This window comes from Rattus norvegicus, chromosome 6 (genome assembly GCF_036323735.1).
Source record: "Rattus norvegicus strain BN/NHsdMcwi chromosome 6, GRCr8, whole genome shotgun sequence".
Lineage (NCBI taxonomy): Eukaryota > Metazoa > Chordata > Mammalia > Rodentia > Muridae > Rattus > Rattus norvegicus.
In genome coordinates, this window is record NC_086024.1 from 79,680,630 (window position 1) to 79,705,683 (window position 25,054).

A 25,054-nucleotide genomic window follows, 5' to 3' on the forward strand; every position below is an offset into this window, starting at 1 on the left:
TCTCCACAGATTTTATAATTTCAGTTTTACCCAACTCATCCACCTTATAATTATGAATATATGGACATAATTAACTGAATCACTTTGAGAGAGAGGAAAAAATGCCCTACTTAAGGCTAATTAGATGAATCCTGAATGCCTCGAAGGGTGCATTTCAATAAGGTGAAAAACTTCAGATAAAAATTTAATGAAGTTTTCAGTGCATTTGACCACGGAGAACATTGATAAGCATTCATTCCACATAGATTATTACATTGTATTGATTTAGGATACCAAACGCTAAATACTGCCAGCGTTTCCACAGCACACCTGATTGCACTTCCGTGTCACATTCATAAAAAACACGGCGCACTAATTGGGAGTCTCCCACCATCTGCGCACTTGCTTCTGGGAGCACATGAACTGATCAGTGGGAACGCAGGGTCAATCCAGGCAGACTGTGAGTGAAATTAAAATAATAAAATGTCTAAACATTTAACTGCAAATAGGAAATCTTTATCCCCCACCCACACCCTATTCTGTAGCATAAAGCTAAGGCACAATTATTCATATACCTCAAGTAATTTGCCGGCTCCATACAAAATCTCATTTAAAATAAGAAATTGCTATTTCTGCACATTTATTCTACCAAATGCCAGCTAATTGCTGCAATGGCCATTATAAAGAATAATTTTCGCTTAGTGGAAAAAAAAAGGAATGAAGAGAACATTTTCTGGTTTTGTTCCACTGCGAAGGCTCTATTCAGCGCATGCTGAATGCACAGCGTTTCGCCGCTGCATTTATTACACTGAGAGGTCAAGTATCGCACAGCGTCTTGTACTCCGCTTTGCATGCTAAGTATTTCACTTCACAAATTGACCCTCCGGTGTACTTACTACATAATGCTTTAAAAACCCAGCTAAAACGCGGGACAATTAGCAATACTTTCACTCCCCGTTAACAATGGGCACACCAATGTAGGTGATTGCATTTACACTGTAGCTTTCTTCACAAAACATTTTTGACACATTAAGGTACTTCGGAATTGTGCAGTACCAGTCCTCTCTTGTGAATGGCTTTCCAGCATTTGCAGAGAGAAACAGTTACTGTATGTTAGGGCTTAATTGAAAAGAATTCAGCCACGGCCTATGAAGCACCAATTAGGGTGATATTATATCATAAAAAGCTGTAATATCCATTTTCAGACTTGTGCATTAGCCAATACAAAGTAGGACACGATTAAAAAGGTATACAGTTTAAACTCTCGAAACTGTTAAATTTAATTAGGAGTTCAGTATGAGGGGGAAAGTGGGTGAGTGGGGGACTGTGGCAGAGAAAAGGAAGCTCTCCGTAGGGCTGGAATACCAGAGGGCACTAGCAGTCTAAGTAGAACACGTAAGTTGTTCCTTCCTTAAACTACCTGTCCTTAGTGTAGGTGGAAGATGTGTGCTTTGCCCAGTGACCAGTTTCTGATGGTTATTCATGCTAGTCACGACTTTCTGCTTTCCAGTAATTCTGGAGTCTGCTGATGAGAGAAGACCATGGACCAGGGAGAAGGAGCATAGTTCTAAGTTCCTTAGCCCACACAGTTCAAACACAATTAAAAGGGAGTTAACTGCATTGCTTCTCACGAAGAAAGACACAGATAATTGTGAAATAAAATGGACAGGGCCAGATTGATATAAGTGTCTTCGCAGGCTCGGCTCTGAACGTAATATTTAAATACTGGAACCTGCATGAAATCCCACTTTGAGGTGACAGCCGGCAGGTAATTATCAGTAAAACAACATTATCAAAGTTCTCCTGCCTAGCGTGTTTGACTGACTGGAGTGCTTCTCCTTCCAAATCCCGCTAATATCCGTCTCAATCTGCTTTAATATGTTCACAAGTTGGGGCTTATTTCGAATCCCACTGGGTGAATGAGGACAGCACACTCTGAATTTGCATGCTACACACATTTCTTTCATTTGTAAAGGGTTCAGTGGGTTTTTCTTTATTTTCTTATTTTATTTTTTTAGGAAAGCTAGCCCAGAATAACAGAAAAACGGCTTCCTCAACAACTAGAATGAAAACAGAAGAGTGGATCATTTATCTCTTCTGCTTATTCTATTTATAGATCTCTGACGACAACCTTTGCTATATTTGAAGAAAAAGTCATCTTAATTTATCACTGATAATGCAATTTTCTAAAGGCATAAAAAAATCTGGGGGAAAAAACAACACAGGTGGAAAGTTTCATTTCTGACTTTGACCCTTTTTTTTTTCAGCCCACCTTCCTTGACCTCTAAGATGCCACCAATCAGAAAGAGACAGCTCAGAGGGCACTCCAGCCTACCCTCAATACCAGGTCCATCCCAAGACCCTGTTGCTACTTTGAAGCTAACTTCCAACTCACCCTTGCTTCCCAGGCCTCGGATTAAACTAAGAACGGCCAATCAATGACTGCCTCAACTTGAGATGCATTCCATGGGAGAGAGCCAACCCCTGACACTATTAATGATACTCTGCTCTGCTTATGGACAGGAGCTTGGCATAACTGTCTTCTGAGGGGTTGCACCCAGCAGCTGATGGTAACAGATGCAGAGACCCACAGCCAAACAAGATGGAGCTTGGAGAGTCTTGTGGAACAGTTGCGGGGGCGGGGTAGGAGGAGGAATGAGGGAGGCAAGTGGTCAAGGAGACCACAAGAAGACCTACACAGTAACCTAGCCTGGGCTCACAGAGACTGAACCACCAAGCAAAGAGTATGCCCAGGCTGGATCTAGGCCACTACACATTGGTAGTAGATGTGCAACTTGGTTCTCATGAGGGTCCCCTAACAATCGGAGTGGGAGGCAGCCTCTCTTGTGAGCCTTTGGGTCCTACATTTCCCGTAGTTGCTCTACCTTCTCTAGCCTCAGTGGAAGAGGATGCACTTAGATGTACTTAGTCTTGCTGTGACTTGAGTACTAGGGTGAGTATCCATGGGGAGGGCTTCCCATCTCTCAGGAGAAGGAAAAGGGGAATAGGGAGGGGTGTAAGGGTAGAAGAGAAGGGAGGAGGCTATGATCAGGCTGGAAAGTGAATAAGTTAATTAATTAATAGAGAAAATAAACTTTAATAAAATAGAGGTAAGTAATCAAGCAGGGCTGTGTTTCTGAATCCTACCACTGAGGCAGCTGGGTCATAAGTTCCAGGCCAGCCTGGGATGTATAGGAAGAGCCTATATCAAAAAAAGAAACAAGGGGCTGGGGATTTAGCTCAGTGGTAGAGCACTTACCTAGGAAGCGCAAGGCCCTGGGTTCGGTCCCCAGCTCCGAAAAAAAGAACCAAAAAAAAAAAAAAAAGAAAGAAAGAAAGAAACAAAATATCATCATCAAACCAAAATAGCAGTATTGTACCATACAAATCAAAAGTAAAGTTAGGATAAACTTAAAGGGCTGCTGTTTTGTTTTGTTTTGTGTTGTTGGTTAAGCATGTAGCAGGAGGCATGTTTGTATTGGAACATTCTGCCTTTGAAAGCTGGGTCAGTTAGACAGGCCGCTTCTCGTAGACCCTGAAGGTGCCAGCAACATGAAGGTGTTGTATCTAAAATCGAAGTCAAAATGATGAGTGAAATTAAGAGGAGTTGCCAGAGATGTAAATGGTTTTAAGTAAGGCTCCAGCAATTGCATAGAAATTACACACTGGGAGATCTAGACTCTAGGCGTGTCTGTCTAACCACTTTTCTGTGATGGTCCCCGTCCTGAATGAGCAAGATGGAGGAAGTTCTGTTGCCGATTTTAATGAGAATTCAAAGCTTGTTGAATTAAGATTCTTCTGAGGAGACGAGAGATTTTGCAAATGTTTTCTTGAATTCTTTTTTTCTGACTAGAGGTATTTCTGGAATCCTCATCCTATGAGGAAACTGAGAGGATTAATTAGCCTGTGTGGTCTGTAACTGATTGGATGATGAGAATTGCTGCTGAGGTATCAAAGAGCTATTTTTATTGTTTTCTGCAGGAAGAGCATCATCTTTTTCTCCAGAAGCTGGTTCTATCACCAAGATACCACCTGGGCTGGCACCAGTCCTCCTCCACCATAGCACTTTATTGCATCTAGGGCTCATGATACTCTTGTTGAAGAATAACCAAGTTTCACCCACTGGGAATATCTATATATTCCTATGCAGCCGTGGACCAATAGACAATGCAGTTAGACCAGTTGAGCCTGTGGAAAGAAGACGAGTAGTGGAGGTCTGACAGTAGTACCTCGGTGATCTGTCCCAGGCAGTCACAGCTCCAGAGATTACACTCGTGGAGAAATTTACCATTATAAATTTTAATGTTTCGAGAGAAGCCTGAAGCAAGTGTGTGCAGAAAAGATTCCCTTGTATGCATTGGTGTGAGGGTGTCAGATATCCTGGCACTCGAGTCACAGACAACTGTGAACTGCCATATGGGTGCTAGAAATTGAACCCAGGTCCTCTGGAAGTGCAGCCAGTGCTCTTAACTGCTGAGCCCTCTCTCCAACCTCCCTTCCTGATTTTTTAAATGCTGTGATCAAAAATGAAATACACACATGGCCCAGATTTGGTCCTAAGTCCTGGGGCTGGTAAGATTGATCAGCGTGTAAAGACAGCTGCCACCATGTTTTATTACCCAAGTTTGAGCCTTGGAACTCAACTGGTAAAGGAAGAGAATCAGCGGCCAAACATATTGCCATCTGACCTCTGCATATATACTGTGGCACTCACAGATGCATAAATACACTCTGAAATTTAATTTTCAAAAATGTTTTTGCTCAGCATTGTAGCTCACACCTTTAATCCCAGCACTCAGAAGGCAGAGGTTGAAGAATCGTGAGTTTGAAGCCAGCCTTGACTACACTGTCTCCTCCCTCCTAATGAAGTCTCTGTCCTTGTCTTAATGGGCTCTCCTCAATGTGAAGTGATCGTGGCATTTTGTTTTGTTGTTTGTTTGTTTGTTTACAATACAGTACAGTGCAGCAATGAACAAGCAGGGCAGAGTTTTCTTCTAGGGGTGTTACCTTCTCAACCACCTGAAATTAAACTACATAACAAAAAAGCATTCTCTATCTCAAGACATGTCACTTCTCTAATGTGACTCGTTAATATGTTAGTGACCTCTGCTAACAGAGTTCTGATTCCGGTACATGCATGTATTATCTGACTTACACATCACAACGATCTCACTCTAAGAATGAGCTAGATGATACTGCTGTGACAAATCACCCCACAACTTCTGTGGCTTAAGACAGCCACACTTCATTGCTCCTGGTGACACAAACATGGGTTACTGGAATAGCTCTGCTGAACTGCAGCACAAACCCGAACCCACAGAAGTAGCTTCCCACTGGGTGCTTCTGCCATTCTCAAGACAGGAAGAATGTGGCTGGCCACAAGTCATTTGTGCTCCTCAATCTCCACCCCCAAGCTTCTGCTACACTAAATTACTCAACCTAAAGAAACACTTGGCAAGATAGATAGATAGATAGATAGATAGATAGATAGATAGATAGATATGGATAGAGATAGATTAGATAGATAGATAGAGATGTATAGAGATAGATTAGATAGATAGATAGATAGATAGATATGGTTATAGATAGATAGATAGATAGATAGATAGATAGATAGATAGATAGATAGAGATAGATAGAGATGGATAGATAGAGATAGATAGATAGATAGATAGATATGGTTAGAGATAGATAGATAGATAGATAGATAGAAAGATAGATAGGTAGATAGATAGATATAGATAGATAGATAGATAGAGATGGATAGAGATAGATGGATAGATAGATAGATAGATAGACAGACAGATAGACAGACAGATAGACAGACAGATAGAGACAGACAGAGACAGACAGATAGATAGGCAGACAGACATTTGATTCATACAGGGGCAAAACCAGAAGCCCTACAACTTTGTGAGAAGACATTTAAACTCACAAGTCAGTCAGAAAACAGAAAATATGGTACCAGTGAGTCTTAATGCCCTCAGTCAAACAAGCAAAAAAGAGTAATAATTACCTTTTTTGTGTAGAAGCAAATGGTACCCTTATTTTTACTGATGGAAACAATAATTTTATAGTCCTTTTTGGAAAAAAAACTCTGGGGACACTTATTAAAATTAAATATTCACATGATTTTGACCTAGAACACACACTTTTGGAGTCCACTTGTGCAAAAAAAAGCCCTAGTACAGAAGGACACTTATCCAAGGTCAACTATGGCATTGTTTAATATGCCAGGAAACTGAAAATTAAGCCATGGTGCATGCACACCATGGAAAAATTACAAAACAAAGTAGCATTTTAACAGTTACCTTGAGGAGGTGCTTCTGAAGTATTTAATAATAAAAACAAAACAAAAAATGGGGAAAGAATATATTTAAATAATCATGTTTGTTAAAAACCAATACTCTACAAAAACTTCTGCATAGGACTATACGTGTATATCCTTAATACACATCCAGAATTACATGTAGACGGTTTGAGTGTTCTCATAGCCATGTGCTAATTTGATGCACAGATGCTAATGGGAGAAGATGCGGGATAGGAGATAAGGGGGGAGCAACATGAAAAGGGGGAAGAAAAATAGGCAAAAAAGCACAACATCAATGAAAAATTATACGTTGTGTGGGCATATAAATAATTGATAGATATAATGAAAATGCAAACCTGTTGATTAAAAAAGGAAAGAAAGGAAATTACTCCAAACTGATGTTGACTATGACTTCAGCTTTGTTTGGATTGTAAGGGCCGCCAAGGACTTAAGCTTAGCTAATGGCGGGTGCTTCCCAGAGGATGACATCAATATAGTCAAAGCTTCTCACTGTTGGTGAGAGAGGATAACTTGGCCATGTACTTGTTGGATATCCGAAGTAAAATACATGAACCTCTAATCAGTCAGATCCCCCCACACCCGACTCTTCAGGGTCTTCATAGAGAAGGTGACCTCGGTGACACTGTTCTTCCCTATGCTGAAAGCTATGCCCTTTGGTTGAGTCCCTGAAAGGGAGGATGGCTTGATTAGAGCTGTGTAAACAAATCATTTCAATAGTGATAGTTCGATCTAGGGTTGCTTCTATAGTGAGAGGTAAGTCTGGTAGTCAATTGTAACAGAAATTAATGCATGTTTGGAACTGGGTCTTCCGTGAGAAGAAAACTGACCATTTCACAGCTGAACAGCTGTGAAGACGCAGCTAAACTCTCCTTTGGCATGGCTGATTAGCCCTACTGAGGCTACTGGAGTATTGCTTTCCTTTCCCCATGATCTGCCTTGTCCCTGCAAACCGTTTTCAGCCACCAGTCAACCACAGTTCAAAGAAGGGGAGGAGCTCATAGGTCCTTCAGCTTCCTCAGTCTAGCTGTGGATACTAACAGAACACTTGATGGACACAGTATCTGCCCTGCAGAGCATAGCCAATGACATTAGTAATCTCTATTCTCTCTGGGCCAGTGTACCCATATAGTCTCAACATCGGACTTCAGAGAGCTCTCTTATTCTGCCTACCAGCACTTACAAGAACAATGCTGTGATTTGCAATGCTGTGATTGCTTGACTAGTTTCTGTCTCTTATACTAAAGCATAATTTGTAGATGGCTAGAAATAACACACTGCAAATCCAGCACATAGCATCAGGCACATACCCAAATCTAATAAAAAATGTATGGTCTTAATGGATGAGTGTATAAAATGAGGGAAATGAGATCAAATATCCCTCATACTTCACAGTATGAGACTCTAAACTCAAGAGACTATGATTTTTAAAAATTGGCCCTAACTCTGTCCCTCTGCCCAAACGTGTAGTAGATTCAGTAGCCAAAGGTGAGTTCGTGTGAGCTGGAGAAGTTGAGAGCGCTGGCTACTGTCCCAGAGGACTAGGGTTCACTTCCCAGCACTCATGTGGTAGCTAACAGCCATAGGGAATTCAGTACCTTCTTTTGGCCTCCAGGATACTGAATACATGTGGAATACAGGCATACACACAGGCAGAACACTCATATTTATAAAATAAAAAATTAAGTGAATCCCTTTTAGAAAGGAAAAGTGAACCCCTTAGTCATAGTCGTGCATGTGTGAAAGCTATAGAATGTCATTTCCTTGACAGCTCAGCTCTCAACAGAACTGCAGCTCATGAAAGCTAGACGTCTGTGGTAGAGGGGAGGTTTTCAGTCTCCCGTTCGAGGTTTTCTTGGATCTTGAAATCAAAACAAAATCAAAGCATGAAAGAATTTGCAATTGTTGCTTGTTGGGTCCAGTGATTTCCAAACCGTATTTCAACAGTGGAAAGTGCTTTTCAAAAAGAAATGCTACACAGAAGCTCCGTATTTCTGTTCCTAAGTTTCTGTCTATATAAACAATACAGATAGCAAGAGAGGAGGGAGGGAAAGAGGAGGAGAAAGTGGTAGACAGGGGAGCAGAGGAGACAGGGGAAGAAGGAGGAAGGTTGGGGAGGAGCAAAGAAAAAGATTTCCATCATAGTCTCCCTTAGCAACTTTTCCTGCCAGAATAAACCCTCCTTCTTTTTGTTTCCATTTAATGGATTATTGCCTACACTCTTCTTGCACATAATCCCACAGAAATCAGATGATCATTCATTCAGTCGTCCCCTCTTTTTTTTTTTTTTTTTTGGTTCTTTTTTTCAGAGCTGGGGACCGAACCCAGGGCCTTGCGCTTCCTAGGCAAGCGCTCTACCACTGAGCTAAATCCCCAACCCCTCAGTCATCCCCTCTTAAGAGTGGGATCACCATACTTTTATTTTGTTTGTGTAGCTTTATTTCAACAGGATAATTTCTGAAAATACAAAATGTCATAGGCACTTGTTTCTGGTAACAAGAAATAGAGGTCTTAATTAAAGGAAAAGGTAGTGACCTTTATCATTACACGTTTAAATTTTGCTAAGGGGTATAGTAATGTAATGAACGAAGGCATCATCACACGCTAGCAGCTGACAAGATCTCATCCCAACAGGAAGGATGTTGGTGCAGTTAAGGACATAGGCAAGGCTATATGTACCAAGAGCAGTGGAAGTGCCATTGATCTGAAGTTGGCATGGTGACAACTGCTGTGCGGTTCTTGCTCTTCACAATTAAGGTGTCTCTCTTGAACTGATTGAAAGCTGTTTGATAAGTACACTTTCTTCGAGATGGTTGTACTCAGTTGGGGGTCTTTTTATTAAGCTGAAGTTTCATCATTAGCTGTGACTGGCACCAGCTGCTGTATAAATTCCATGTTGATATGGATCTCCACTGGTATTCCAAATATTGCAGGTGAGTCTCCGACTCCAAATCCTCAATCATGGAGTAGGAATAATTAGCATCTGATAAATGCAGAATTGAGAGGACTCTCATTAGATGACACAGTACCGGGGACACAATTCCACTGCAGCTCCTCAAATACTAAACCAAATAGGACTCAAAAAATAATTATTTTTTTTCCTAAATCTCTTCAATTCCTAAAATTTTTCCCTACACTTGATTCTAATGGGAAAATTAGGCCAGGGATCCAATACCGAATGCTGACTCCAAACTCCTGTGCATCCTAGATCTTACCTGGAGGCTCTGATTCCAGAGAAAGCACCAGGCCTGTGTGGAGTGGACCTGTATGAATGCTCTCCCCCTCTAAATGGTTTATAGTTATTGCTGTGAGCACAAGAAAGAAAATTTCCTATTACGTATCCAATATTATTTCAGTGGGATAAATATACGCATATATCATATGTCTCTTAAAAATAATAAAAACCAGAGCAAGTTTCTTTACAAATAATGTGGGCTTTAGAAAACCACTCATCTTACGGCCAGTGTACGCCAAGGAGAATGTTTCTTAAATGTATTTGTATCTGAGGAGATATATCTTAAACCACACTTAAGTTGAAACATGGATCACACTGAAGCAAATTGACTTCTTTATCTGTAAAGTGCAGGCAATATTAGCCTTAGGTTCTCAGGGCCACTCCAAGCCCTCACAGAGTGTCTGCATGGGATGTAGCGTGTGGATGGCATCAAATGTCTATTTTCTAGTTCTGAAAAGCAAATGAGCACAGTCTAGTGGTTTAAAACAACCAGGACTATCTCACAGTTAGCGTAAGGTCAGGATATGACTCAGACAAGCCTTCTGCTTCAGGCATCAGTAAGCCACAGGCAAAGTGTCTCTCCAACTGTTCCGGTCTGTAGGCTCGACTGGGAAAGCAATCTCTTCCAAACTCACTTAAGCTCTTGACAGAACTTGTTTCCTGTGGTTCCAGGAACAAAGATCTGGGCTTCTTACCAGTTAATGGCTGAGTCTGCTGAGCTGCCACACTGTGTGCACTTCTACAGGGTTGCTATTCGTCGAGACGGCAACAAGTGAGTCTTCTAGAAAGACTAGAAAGGGGCATCCTTATATTATGTGACACAATCACAGGAAGGACACCTTACCACCAAAGTCTATAGCTGTAAGGAAGCCTTTTAGAGCCTATAGCTATAAGTAAACCTGTTCACACTCAAGGGTGTGAGCACCAGGGAGCAGGGACCGCTGGTGGCTAGCCTGGAGTCTGCATGCCTCATACATTGAATGAATGAATGAATGAATGAATGAATGAATGAATGAACGAACGAACGTAGAAGAAAATAAGTTAATAACTGAGTGAAGCTGGGTATGATATACCAGCCATAAACCCTTTGAATAGTAGAAATACAGTGCAGAATAAATGGGGCTAAGGGGGGCAATAAAAAGCCAAGGTGACCTATCACAAGTGTTTCACCCTCATGAATACACAGTGTAAAGACTTGGGAGACTTGGGCTCCGGGATCCAGGAAATGTCAGAGTGTATTCGCAAAAGGTATCCTAAAAGGAAAATTGAGTCTTTTAGTCCCTCTTCCAAGTAGTTTCTTTTCTTAAAACTGAGCCAAAAAGATAAATTAGAGCAAGGTAAAATGATCAAATATATTACATACATTTTTACCATCAAAACAGTAAAACAAGCTAAAACAGAAACAAAACACAGATCAAAAGTAGAGTTTTCTTCTCCAAGCCTGTGAAAATGTATTGAAACATGCATAAGAACCAATACCCCAGGGAGTAAACGGGCAAAGGATATGGATAGGTGATTCGTGCCCAGGAACACAAGTTGTTGCAGCATAAAAACTGAAAATAGGTTACATCTAATATACGGTCTGAGGAGGTGGTTCTGAGGTTAAAGAAACTCATCGCACAAGCCTGAGAACCTGAGTTCCAAGTCTGATCTCCGGAACCCACATGTAGACGGAAAAAGAACGAAGTTGACAAAGTTGTCCTCTGATCTCCACGTGTACATCATTGGATGATGCTACACACACACACACACACACACACACACACACACACACACACACACTATTTAAAGACTAAATAAAATCTAGTATACGTGAAAGGGGTCATGGGCCTTATGAAAAATTAAGAAATAACCCATAATTTTTGCTACCTGATTACTGTGAGAAATCAGACAGTAAAATAAATTACATTAGTGTTATTCACCAAACACCTGGCATAGCTTGTAGCTCACCATGGGCAGATGGATGTTTGATGATAATTGACTCTCAGTCAGTCAGTGGTGGAGAGCTATGATGAATGGCTGCCGTCTCCCGAAAACCAGAAAATTCCTTCTGAGCTCACAGGTTCAGGGTAACACGAACCTGACAGAGAAGGGGAAAGATACTTGGAACTCTTCCGGGTTCAGGTTGACGTGTACTGATCCCAGAGCTGGAAAACAGGAAAGCAGAGATAGTCCGGTTTGATTCATAAAGAACAGGAAACCAGGCAGTATGGTAGACTTTCTGCCCAAGACTGAAGTCCACGTCTCTATTTTTAAAGGTGCTGTAGTAGCATCTGTTTCTTTGTGGGGGTGGGAGCAACACGCCAGGCAGCTCCTGCTCCCCTCCGCCCTCACCCCACACAGGGACAATGACACGGATTCCGTTCTTTCCCCTACCTCAGGCCGGTGCCGGGTAGATGGAATATTAGTTTATTTGTGTCAGGGTCGGGAACAGAAAGGCTAACAAGTGAAGCATTTGTTGTTGCCATTAAAGTCATTTTTCTCTTCAGTGGGAATAAAACAGACAGAGATGGAATTCTTGCTGGAGCCTAGATAGGGTCAGAGAGAGTGGACACTTGAGGCAGCTGTGGCACCAGGTAATAGCAGGAGGATGAGACCCTGTGAATGAATCATACCAACAATGGTGGACAGGCACCTGAGAAATCTGAGTCATGGGCAGAGCCTGTGGTCTCACCACACAACCCCAGGCTGCCTGGCTATGAGAGGCTCGGCAAGCTCTTCAAGAAGCCATCGTGAGCCACCACCCTCTATGATTAAAGGGAGGGCTAGTCTGGGACCTGAGACAGGGCTAGGGGACAGGAAGGTGACATAGTGAAGGCAAATCAAGAGGACAAGGAGACAGAAGGTAGAGAGCAGAGGCTGTAGCACTTGTTACAACGCTCCTGAAGGGAGAAATACATTGCAACACAGATATCCCTAACTCTGAACAGACACATTTGTTCCTTGTACTTGACCTCACTAAAGACTGTGGGCCTCACTTGGTCCTCACTGGTCTGTTCTTTTTTTTTTAATTTTTTATTAGATATATTTCTTTACTTACATTTCAAACGTTATTCCCCTTCCCGGTTTCCTGTCCATAAGCCCCCATTCCCTCCCTTCCCCTCCCCATAAGGGTATTTCCCCCTATACATCTCCCTTTTTGCCCCCTTATATTCCCCTGCACTGGGGGTACAACCTTGGCAGGACCAAGGGCTTCCCCTTCCACTGATGCCCCAACAAGGCTATTCTCTGCTACATATGCAGTTGGAGTCCTGGGTCAGTCCATGTATAGTCTTTCGGTAGTGGTTTAGTCCCTGGAAGCTCTGGTTGGTTGGCATTGTTGTTTTTATGGGGTTGCAAGCTCCTTCAGCTCTTTTAATACTTCCGCTAATTCCCCATTCTCAGTTTGGTGGTTTGCTGCTAGTATTGACCTCTATATTGGACATGCTCTGGATGTGTCTCTCAGGAGAGATCTATATCCGGTCCCTTTCAGCATGCATTTTTTAGCTTTATCAAACTTATCTGTTCTCCTTCTAACTTGTATAAAAATAGACTTTGGTCTCTGTCATTTAAGTGTAGTTACCCTAGGCTCTTTGTGGCTCATCCACAGAGTACATTTAATAACCTTTTTCTACATTTCATGAACATGTTATGTTTCTATCAGCATACCTTCCTTGGACTAACTCTTCCTCAGACTAACACAGGAATTTGATCAACTTGATCAATTAGCATATAAATACAATAAACAATATGGCAGGTTAATATTTTTAGGATATCCATGAAAAAAAAAAAAGAAAATGAAACCCTAACTACCAGATCCTGAGTGTACCTTAAACTTTACAGAACTTTTGCAGCGATCACCATCTCTTTCCCTGTACACTCTCAATTTGGAATAATCTTATTGAACGTTTTGTTTCTACACATGCTGTATTAATCCTTTGCCTGCAGTTCCTCTTCCAAGATAAGAAACTGAGATAGCAAGAGGCATTAAACACAAAATAGAAAGAAAATCCTACCCAAGAATACAGGAAAAACTCACACTGTCTCAATTCTGCAGACCCAAAACGGGAATCCCAAACCTCAAGACAAGAAGAACGTGTAAATCACCTTGGAGGCATCTATTCTGAGAGTAAAAAGCAGAAAAAAATGACAAAAAGATTAACTTTCTCTTTACTCATCCATAATTTACAGCATCTGCCTTGCTCGCTTCTCCTCCATCCTATCCCCTCGCTTGAGCTTTCAATCCACTTGGATTGGCTCTTCCTGACACATCAAACCGCCATGACTCTGACGTCACCAGGAACATAGCCAATGATTTCCCATGGCTTATGGGGAATCCTCTGTCATCGTTCCTGACTCAGATACTACCCGGTCAAGATGATTAGTACTATTGCTATGGAATTATGTCTTATTAGAAACGATTTCCAAATTTTTCTTTAATCTACATTTAAACTCCGTGTTCAAAGTAGACTATTCCTAACATCTCTCACCAGGATCACAGCATGGAGTGCATAGATTATAATGTGGACCTCAGACTCGCAATGTTGTAGTCATAATATTTTTAAGGTGAAGGAGACAATAGTACTAAGAAAGTATAAAAAGTAAATGAAATCCATTAACCCATTCTTTTTGTCATAATATCAATAGCAAATATCAAGTTAATCTGTTGGTGAAAAAAGCAAATATTACTTCTAATTCTTAATGTGAATGTAGCTTCCTCATTCCTCTTAAAAATGTTTACAACAGTTCTACTATTACAAACTGAGTACAGCAACCAACCACCAATGTGGCAAAGATGTGTAAACACACAAGTGCCTGTGTGCCTGAATATGGAAAAATAGTCAGGTAAAACTTAGAGTCCTGATAAAATGGAGTATCTAGACCAGGAGTTCTAAACCTGTGGGCTGCAAACCCTTTATGGGGAGTCGCATATCAGATATCCTGCATATCAAATATTTATATCACATATAAATACAGTCAAATAATTCTATGGTTCAGGGTCATTACAACATGGGGAACTTTTATTAAAGAGTCATAGCATTAGGAAGTTGAGAATCACTGATCTAGATGTTATCAAAAAAATAGTAATTATGGCCTGGTGTAGTGGCACACATCTTTAACCCTAGCACTTGGGAGGCAGAGGCAGAGGATCTCTGTGAGTTTTACATAGCATATAAGTTCCAAGACAGCAAGTTCCAGGACAGGTAGGACCACGTATAGAAACCCTGTCTCAAACAAAACAAAGAGTTAATGAGGGCTGGCAGGTGGCACCATAGTTAAAAGCATGTGTTGTTCTTGCAAAGGACCCGGGTTCAGTTCCTAGCACCAGCATCAGGCGGCTCACAACCGTCTGCAACTCCAGTACCAGGGGATTCGACACTCCTCTGGCCTCCCAAGGCATCTGCATGCACATAGCACATATGCACATAAAATAAACAAATCTTTATGAAATAATTTAAACCTTTAACATAAAAACACTGCTTAGCTTATATTGTATTGACACAGCAGCGTCAAAAGAACACGCAGTATTTTTAGGAATATTTTCCCGAGGTGCAGGAAAAAGTCGAGAAAAGAAGTGCAGAAAGAAGTAAGGGCAGTCCAAAATAATGGCATAGATGTGGCTTAGAGGTAAGCACTGAGAAACTAGGGTGCAGCATAAGTCGAGAAAATAAGAAAGCGTCAACCCTCGTTAGTAACTACTTCTAAGAGTTAAAGGTAGCAGCTATAACAAGGCTATCTGGAGAGGAGGAGAGCCTTTTCTAGAGTGAACGGAAATGTCCCATCTCAAAAAAAAAAAAAGAGTGCTTGGAGTATGATCTAAATGAGCACCTAAAGTGGCTTGAATCTAATTAGGAGCCTGTCACTGCAAAATGTGGCTGACGAATATGGTGGCACGGACTCAGAGACGGTAGCACACATGTGTAACTCCACCGCTTCGGAGGTGGAGAGAGCAAGATTGTGCTTTCTCAGAGGACAGCCTGGGCTGTATAGCACGATCCTGAACCCCATATTAAATGTGTATGTGTCTGTCTGTCTTTCTGTGTGTCTGTCTGTCTCTCTCTCTCTGTGTCTGTGTGTGTGTATGTCTGTCTCTCTGTGTGTGTCTGTCTCTGTGTGTGTGTCTGTCTCTCTGTATGTGGGTATCTGTCTCTCTGTGTGTCTGTCTGTCTCTCTGTGTGTCTGTTTGCCTCTATCTGTGTGTGTGTGTCTGTCTGTCTCTGTGTGTGTGCGTGTCTGTCTCTCTGTATGTGGGTATCTGTGTCTCTGTGTGTCTGGCTGGCTGGCTGTCTCTCTGTGTGTCTGTTTGCCTCTATCTGTGTATGTGTGTCTGTCTGTCTCTCTGTGTGTGTCTGTCTCTCTCTGTGTGGGGGTGTCTGTCTGTCTGTGTGACACGAGACACCCTGTTTGACACACTTATGGGTACAGTTAGGAAGGGAAAAAGTCACGAGTTCCATCTCTACAAGTTTCTAAACGCAAGCATCCACCTGGAATGCCATAGCTAAGTATAAACTACAGAGGTGAAACCAGAGAAGCACACACCAACACATGCACGTCAATGGCAGATAAAATGAGACTAAACAGGGCAGGCAGTGCATAGAGAGTGTGAGTCACCGACAGTTACCATGCAGCCTTGTGCAAAGGGCTTAGTGTTATCAGAGCCTTCACTCGACCCCTCGTGGCCATTGTCAGGTTTCTCGATCCAGCGCCTGCCTTATTCCTTCTCTTATGACTGATGGTCTTAGGAACATTAGGTACTCTTCAGGCCTTACTCCTTCCGGCTGCTGCATCCTCTGCTCTGTTAGCCTCTTCAAAGCCCAAACTGCGGCTACCCACAGTGTGCCTGTCGCGTCCTCAGCCCTTTCCATGCAGCTCTCTTACACATCGAGGGTCCCTGTGAGCAGCGCTGGTTGCATCCTTCACGCTTTTGGCCTCCCCTGAATGACGTTGAAACACTTTAACTTGTGAGACTCAGTTTTACAATTCCCTGTCTAGCAGACATCCCATAATATCTTTAAACCACCACAGTTGCACAGTCTGCGTTTCAATAATGTTCAGGTACATAAATATGCCCTGGAAAAAAAAAAGACTCTGAGCCAGGCACAGTGATAAGTACCTTTAATCCCACCACCTGGGAGCAAAAGAATGTGGATCTCTGTGAGTTCGAGGCCAGCCTGGTCTACACAGTGAATCCACAACATCCAGAGCTACATAGTGAGGCCTTCTCTTGAAAACAAAACAAAAAGGGAAAGAAAAAGAAAACTACTACAAAGATGGCAATCAAAATAAAAAACATACATTAAAAATCTGAGAAGAGGGGGCTGGAGAGATGGCTCAGTGGTTAAGAGCACACGGCTTCTCTTCCAGAGGACCCAGGTTCAATTACCAGTACCCCCATTTCACCTCACACTGTCTAACTAAAGTTCCAGGGGATCCAGTACCCTCACACAGACATACATGCAGGCAAAACACCAAGGTGCATTAAATACAAATAAGTCATTTTCTAAAAATTCCAAGAAGATTCTATTCTGAATAGACTTGGTAGGTGATAATCTTGTTCCAATTTTTTATATCTGCTCTATTATTTCATGCATGAGTGTTGTCTTTCATATGTATGTGCACTACATGTGTGCCTGGTACCCAACGAGGTCAGAAGAGGATATCAGATGACCTGGAACTGGAGCTATAGATGGTTATGACCCACCTTGTAGGTACTGGGAACTGAACCCAGGTCCTCTGCAAGAACAAAAAGTTATCTTAACAACTGAGCAACTCTGCAGCTCCCTTTCGTTCCAATTTAAAAAACATAAATTATTCTGAGAATGTAAATTGTTGGTGGAGTTCATGCCTGAAAGACAACCCCAGATTTCAATTTTTTGGACATAAACCTAGATAAAACTCCTTAGCCCTGTACCGTTTATACTTAATTTTTAACCGAATAAAAATTCATAGAACACTCGGGGGTTAGGGATTTAGCTCAGTGGTAGAGCACTTGCCTAGCAAGCGCAAGGCCCTGGGTTCGGTCCCCAGCTCCGAAAAAAAAGAAAAAAAGAAAAGAAAAAAATTCATAGAACATTCAATTAACCATTGAAAGTTGCCTTTTTCCAGCGGTATTTAGTACATCCATAATATTGTGTAGCCACCTCCTCTCTCTAGTTCCCAAATTGTTTCATTACTCCAGAAGAATGCCCTGTGGTCTCTAAGTAATAACTTCTTATTCTTTCTCCCTGCCTCCTGGAAACCGCAAATCTGTTGTAAGTTCTAATGGAAAGTAAACATATAAATGGCGTTGTCCTGACTGTATTCGTTAGGGTAAACTACTGGTCCAGCTCCAGTTGGATGAGTGAACATTAATACCCTTGGAGCTCTGCACGACAATCACTTGTTTTCCTTTCCGTGACCTTCCGGGTCACACTGCAGACAGGGCTCACGTTTGAGCTGTTCATCACTGGGTCTGCTGCAGCTGTTACAGTGAATGACCAGTTGGGTGCTTCATATCTGTAAGATTCATTCAGAATTAACCCAACAAAGAAAGTTGAAGAATCCAGGTAACTAATACAACTAATAAATGGTGAGTCAAACTTAAGCTTCAATTTCTCTCTTAGCACTCTCAGCAAACTAGAGAACTTGTCTGGGAGGAGTGGCATTGTTTAATCTTGCTAAGAAGCCTACAAGACGAATGCTAACATTATATCATAAAGTTGGGATGGGAGGCAGACATGTGTAAATCCAGTCCGAGTTAGCAGGAAAATGAAGTGAAGACATCCATTTAGTTAGGCTGTTGAAAAATACCGCCCTAGTGCCACATTAGTTACACCTTTTAGGAAGAGGAGATAAAAAGAGTGTCAGAGCCACAGAGGATGGAGGACACCAAGAAAGCAAGGCCACTAAATCAACATGATCAAAGCTCTTGTATGAACCCACAGGAACTGAAGCAGCATGAACAGGTCCTGCAGTGGTTCTCACAAGGTCCTCAGTGTATTTATTGTGGCTTCCAGTTTAATTTTATGGAATTCCTGAGTAGGAGAAAAAGTGTGTCTCTCCTTCTTACACCCTCTCTTGGGCTCTGTCTTGTCTATTGATTTATCTTGTTCAACTTTGATGGGATAGTTTTTGTTTTATTTCATTATGTTTTATTTTGTTATATTTTAAAAAATAAATAAAAGTCTATTTAAAAAACTCTAAAATACATTAAATTGACTATCCATAACGGAATATATACCTATAATCTTACTTGAAAGATGAGAGCAGGAGGATCAGGAATTCAAGGTTATCCTCATCTACAGAGAGAGTTTGAGGTCTCCTGGACCACAAGGGAACCTGTCTTGGATGAGCAAATGAATGAATGAATGAAATATATATGCAGCTGAGTTTGTTTTCAATGCTTTTATTTTCTCAATCCATATAATAACAATAATCTTACATGTCTAGTTCTTATCAATTGAGTAAGTGGTAAACATTTATAGCTCTAATACAGGGACCAGCAAGATATTCCAGTGAATAAGAAAGTTTGCCATCCGAATGCTATCATTAAACCACTGAACTGAGAACGGGACCCCCGTTGAAGGAATCAGAGAAAGGACTGAAAGAGCTTAAAGGGACTTGAGACCCCATATGAACAATGCCAACCAACCAGAGCTTCCAGGGACTAAGCCAGTACCCAAAGACTATACATGGACTGACCCTGGACTCTGACCTCATAGGTAGCAATGAATAGCCTAGTAAGGGCACCAGTGGAAGGGGAAGCCCTTGGTCCTGCCAAGGCTGAACCCCCAGTGAACGTGATTGTTGGGGGAGGGTGGTAATGGGGGGAGGATGGGGAGAGGAACACCCATACAGAAGGGGAGGGGGAGGGGCTAGGGGGATGTTGACCCAGAAACCGGGAAAGGGAATTACAATCGAAATGCAAATAAGAAATACCCAAGTTAATAAAGAAAAAAAAAAGCTTGCCATCAAATCTGATGGTCTAAGGTGATGCCTTAGATTTACACGATAGAAGGAGAAAGAGCTCTTGTCCTATATGACAGAAGGAGAGGACCAACTCCTATAAGTTGTCATCTGCACTCTACTCATGTGTTATGGTATGTGTGTTCCCACACACATATGAACATGCATGCACACACACACACACACACACACACACACACACACACACACAAACTGATATATAAAAAGCTGGAACTCTCCACTGTCTCTGGTAGATTCGAGATTTGTTCAATAGCAGAGCATTTTCCTATGTGTGTGAGGCTAGAAATTCAACTTCTAGCATTGTAATATACAATATTAATATAATATATATAAATAGATCATATATACATATATGCATATATATTACTGACTCCATATAATTTTCTTCTTGACCATCATCTCCCTCATTATCATCATCAACAACCACTACTAACATTGGATAGTAGTTGAAGTTTACAAATTATTTCTATACCTCCTTTCTTGCCCTTAATATCTCCATTACTCCTTAATATCTCCAGTTACCTTAATATCTCCATTTTGCTGAAAGTAAAACCAGGAGTCGCGAAGGCTCAATGAGCTGCATGGGCTCTCAGAGCTGGGATGAATAGCCGAGTCTCAAGTCTGTCAAGTCCACATGTCTCAGCTTCTATTCTACCACGTTGAGTTCCATCTCTTTGGTGGGTGGACCACTTGCAGTACTGACAGTTGGCTTGATTTAGAAAATATTAAATTTTTTAATTTAATATTTAAATTTAATATTTAAAATACTTAATATTAAATAGTAGACCTTTGAGTGGCTACCTTCACCATAGCTCCAAGAGACCAATCCATGAGTGTAGACTTAATCTGAGAGGAGCCTCATCTCACATCTGTGTGCTCTTTGTCAAGTGCCACCACACATTAAGAGTGTGCTTTGAAAATTAATTATTAATTTCAATTAATGGTATTTTAAAAATTTAATATTAGCATTCAAATTCAGAGAGAGAGAGAGAGAGAGAGAGAGAGAGAGAGAGAGAGAGACTCATTGAGCTCCTAGTTCTAGAGACTCCAGAGTATAATGAGTTCCTCTGTAGACAACTTCTGTCTTGGACGGAAGCGCTTGAAGACATAGGATGTTTTTAGGGAAGCTGGAACATGCTATCTTGCAGGAAAGCTCTTTAAGTTCAGGAAGGAAACAAGTAGAAGGCTCAGGTCCCTAAAACTGATCAGATTCACAGGGTTCCTCCCTATGGCAGAGAGGACTAGGAGAGAAGCCAGGCAGAGCTGTCTGGAAATAACAAAGTCCAGCCAAGCTGGCTGAAAGAGACTCAGACCAACTGAGCCACCCAGGAAGAACACTCTGCAAGTGTAGAACTGACTGAGGTTGCGCAAGACTCCAATCACCATGATCTGTCACCCACTCTGGGGTAGGATTGGCGATGCAGCTGTCTTTGAGTTACTTCTGCTCCTGTAGTCACCCCTCACCCATATTCCCATAAACAACCCCAACGAAACACCAATTGGACTTTGATGATATCCTTACTTTGGTCTGTGTTGGTTTCATATCTAGGGGCAGCAGATGTTTCTTCATGTCTCTGGGGGTAATGTCAATAACACTATGGTCCTGGCTTCAGCTCAGCTCTGGTGAGATCTCCTTGGAAGTCAGCAGCAAAGCTAAGTGAGAAAAGAGGTGGCACCCCAAGACAGAAAGTTATGGAGCACTTTAGGTGCTCGGAGGTTGACCGTGCTTTTATGATAATTCACTAGAACTAACCCAGAGTCCATAGGAATTGTCATAATCCATCCAAGGGCAGCACCTTCAGCAGCCCAACAGCTTCTCATGAGCACCTACTGTTTTGTTTTGCTTTGGTTTGGTTTGGATTTGGTTTTAATTTTTTGAAACAGGGTCTCTGTGTGTTATCTCTGGCTGTCCTGGAATCTACTGTGTAGTCCAGGCTGGCCTCAAACTCAGAGACTTGCCTGCCTCTGCCTCCCAAGTGCTGGGATTAAAGGTTTGTGTCATCACCACCTCTGAGGTTCTATATTTTAAAGATCCCAGCACCTCTCCCGGGCCACACTGAGGAGTAGGTAGGCTTCCAACACATGAACAAGCCACACCTGAAGCATGGCAACCAGTATCTAACAGAACCCAGATCATCACGCTTGACCGACATGTGGATTGGGGGCTTCCCAAGGTTGCAGCCATCATCCTTTAAAGAGTGAGCACATGCATGCTCAACTGAATGTCTGCCTTGAGAGAGTGCAAGCTAAGTAAGCTGCAGAAGGGGGGATGTAGGGACTTTTCAGAACCTCTATGGTAGAGCTGCTATGTCTAGAAAACTTAACAGTGTGAGGCACTCAGTGGTAGTTGGATTTCTAACAGCCACTCTTTTGGCATGGCATGCTGCATTAGATAACTGGAACATAATTTTGTGTGAAAAATATTCATCCTTGGTCAGGAATTAAACCTAACTAGGCCATCTTGTGCTTTGTCTGGCCACTCTCTCCTAAGCACAGCCCTTGTGAAGCTACAGCAATGCTCGTCAGGGGAAAAAAACTAGAACTGAGCTGGTAGGAGCAGGCCTGAGTTAAGTCCTTGGGTACACGCACGCATCTTTTCAACATCACCTGCTTGAGCCCTTTGTCTTTGATTGAAAGTCACTGTAAACTATGCTTGAATACCACAGCGTTAATCACAAGCCTCTTGAAGTATTTTCATATTGTGTGTAATAAATGCCCATATACTTAGGGTTTAAGTAAGAACTACTTACCACAATATTTAGTTAAAATTACAAAGTGAGTACAAATTAAGGCAACGTTCTAAGGTTTACATTATAAGTCTGATTTAATTTCCTCGTGTTTTCCTATGTATGTTTGTACAACTGTTGTGTCAAGATTTTCACTGATAGAGTATTTCAAATTAGCTGCTAGAAGAAATACACTTAAGGAGTTACAACTGATGCACGTTGGGACTAAACACCCACAATCAGAGTTGTTTCTCACCTGAGTCCCTCTTACTGATGTTATGTAACAAATGGTCCTGATTGCTGGCAATAACTCACTTAACAGGCTCATATTTACACGGGAAAGCTCATGAAATAACGAACCACTAGTTTCCCTGAAAGGAAACCAACACTAGATGTGGGCCAGATAAGCGACATGGACATTTTGATCACATATGAAATTCTCGGTCCTCTGGGACACAAATGTTAGTGAGGGATAATGGCGAAACAGGGCAGGGCGTGGAACAAGGAAAGACCCTAGAGTCAGGAGTCACCATCTTTATGGTCACTGACCTCTACACCTCCACCATTGGACACTAGTGTCCTAGGCCACCAAGACTGTTAGATAAGGTCTTTCGGGGGATGACTAAAAGGAGCTGGAAAAACAGGACAGTAGTCATTAGGAGACATGATGTAGAGACAGACAGGGATCTGAAGTTTTCTTCATTTATGTCCTTGTGTGACTTATGCAGTGATTTCACATTGTCATATTCCTTTGACAATGTCATTTACAATCATGAAATAAATCATCAGCATTTTTCTCATTTTAAAAAAATCTCTACCACCGTCTCGTAAAACATCCTGATCTCAGTTCATGGAAGAGTGCAAAGAATTCTCCATATCTAATTCCATCCCAGTGCCTCTCTTCAAACCACCTTAATGCAATGTTCTGGGAAATTAGTGGGGCGCATTCTTATTAAAGAACAGCAGCAGCCTGGTGGTAAGGCAGTGAATTCCTCCTCTTTGCGATTCCCTGTAAGGCTTTTATTTAAAGCTTGAAGGAGAAGCTTCAGCAGGTTGGCTCAAGCAAAGCCTGGGTGAACCATGCCTTGATGCCTTGATGACCAGGTTCATGTAAGAAACTGAGGCAGCCACTTAGAATGGCCTTGCCAACAGGCTGAAGGCTGACTGCTACTCCTAACACGTTCTCCTGTCTTAAGCTGTGCCCTGCTTGTGAGAAATTGCATCTTTGGGATCTTTGTATAGCATTCTTTCCCAGATTTGATTCTAAAATGTAAAAGTGCTTAATATGATGTATTAGTATAGATGACATTCGAATGGTTGAAAAGCTAAAGTGGCCCACCCTTCCCTCAGGATTTATAAGCAGCTAACAGTTTCTAGGAGGTAGGGGCTCACAGAACCCCCCCTCCCAAGGATTTATAAGTAGTTACTAGTTTCTCAGGGAAAAGGAGACATTGTCTTCAGAGGCATGGCCACTAGTAAGTTGCTCATGTTCCTGTTACCCATGCCTTTGTAAACAAGCAGGGGTGAGAGATAGATAGATAGATAGATAGATAGATAGATAGATAGATAGATAGATAGAGGACTAGTTGGAATAGAGGAAGGGGCTCAGTGGAAATGGGAGAGGTGACAAAAGAGGATGAACATAGCAAGACATGTGAAAATGTCATAATGAAACCCACTATTATGTATAATTAATATATGGTAATAAAATGTATACATATAAGAAGAAAAATAATAAAATTATAATAAAACTAAGACATATAGATTAAAAGTTTCATTTAACCTCTGACTCTAATACCCTCATAGGCATTACGCTGTTTTCTGTTTTGGGAGGGGACGTCTTCCAGTATTTTCATATATAGTCACATGTCACTTAGTGACAGAGATTACTTCTGAGAAATGTATCACCAAGCAATTTTGCCACCGAGGGAACCATATAAAGTGTACTTGTTCAGACTAACTTGACAAGTCCCCTTGATGCCGGCAGAAAATGAGATGAACATGAAACCCACTTCTAGAGTAAAATGGGACCTAACACACTCTCTTCTACTAAAGAGGACACTAGAGGGAAAAAAGTCTGTCATAGCATGTCCACGATCATTATTGATCTTCAGTGTTACACACATACATACTTCTAGGTAGTGGGCAGTGGGCAGGAGATCTGTCTGCATCAACGGAACTACAAGCATGTGAGTTACTATGCTATGGTGGCTAAGATGTCACTGTGTGGTAGGAACTTTCCAACTCATGGTAACCTGTGGGTCTGCCGCCATGTCTGTGAGCCATCATTGACTAAATCATTACCAGCACAAGCCTGGATGTATTGTAAGCAACGATACACATTATTTCACAGGATTTTCTACAGAGGAAAACATACGTTATGCATGTCGCATTGTTTGCTTCTATCATGTGAGATTTATCTCGGGTCAGTCCATGTTATTTTCCATGGAGAGCATTTCCTAATTGACAGACTGTTCTTGTCAATAATCAAAAGGCCCCTTGACTCTCACTAGTACATGCAATGCTGCACTGGGCAATTTGCCTTTTTCTAATGCACAGGTCCATTGGTAGAAATAAGTTCTCAGAGTTGAGATGTCCTAGAATTTTGATTTGGATATGTTTTAACACTTACGGAAGAGTGGCCTACATTTGGTTATTTGGTCACCGCCATCTGTCTCCTTGGGATCTTATGTTTCTAGAAGACAGAGAGTGTGTTTCACTTCTCTTTGCTCTACCATTCTCACCAGAATACCTAGCACGCCATGCTGAATACAAGGTCCTACCTTAGCGTTTGATAGCACTGGCTTAACCCTTCAACTTGTGGCTAGGTTCAGATGCAGA

General features: G+C 41.7%; 1 long non-coding RNA gene across 23 annotated transcripts in view; it reads right to left on the minus strand.

Moving 5' to 3' along the window:
• Positions 1 to 8,723: 8,723 nt before the first annotated feature.
• Positions 8,724 to 25,054, minus strand: part of LOC100911923 (uncharacterized) — a 40,072-nt gene continuing 23,741 nt past the window's right edge. For 3 of the 23 annotated variants that reach the window (XR_005505957.2, XR_010052239.1, XR_010052238.1), the window contains exons 5-7: positions 11,493 to 11,689; positions 10,238 to 10,332; positions 8,724 to 9,290 (exon numbers count right to left, since the gene is read on the minus strand). This is a non-coding gene — a long non-coding RNA (uncharacterized LOC100911923). Of the gene's footprint in view, positions 9,291 to 9,522; positions 10,333 to 11,492; positions 11,690 to 11,918; positions 12,071 to 13,560; positions 13,645 to 18,753; positions 18,844 to 20,009; positions 20,197 to 21,009; positions 21,141 to 25,054 lie in introns of all 23 variants that reach the window. The other 20 variants (XR_010052244.1, XR_005505948.2, XR_010052245.1 and 17 more) reach the window with 20 other exon arrangements.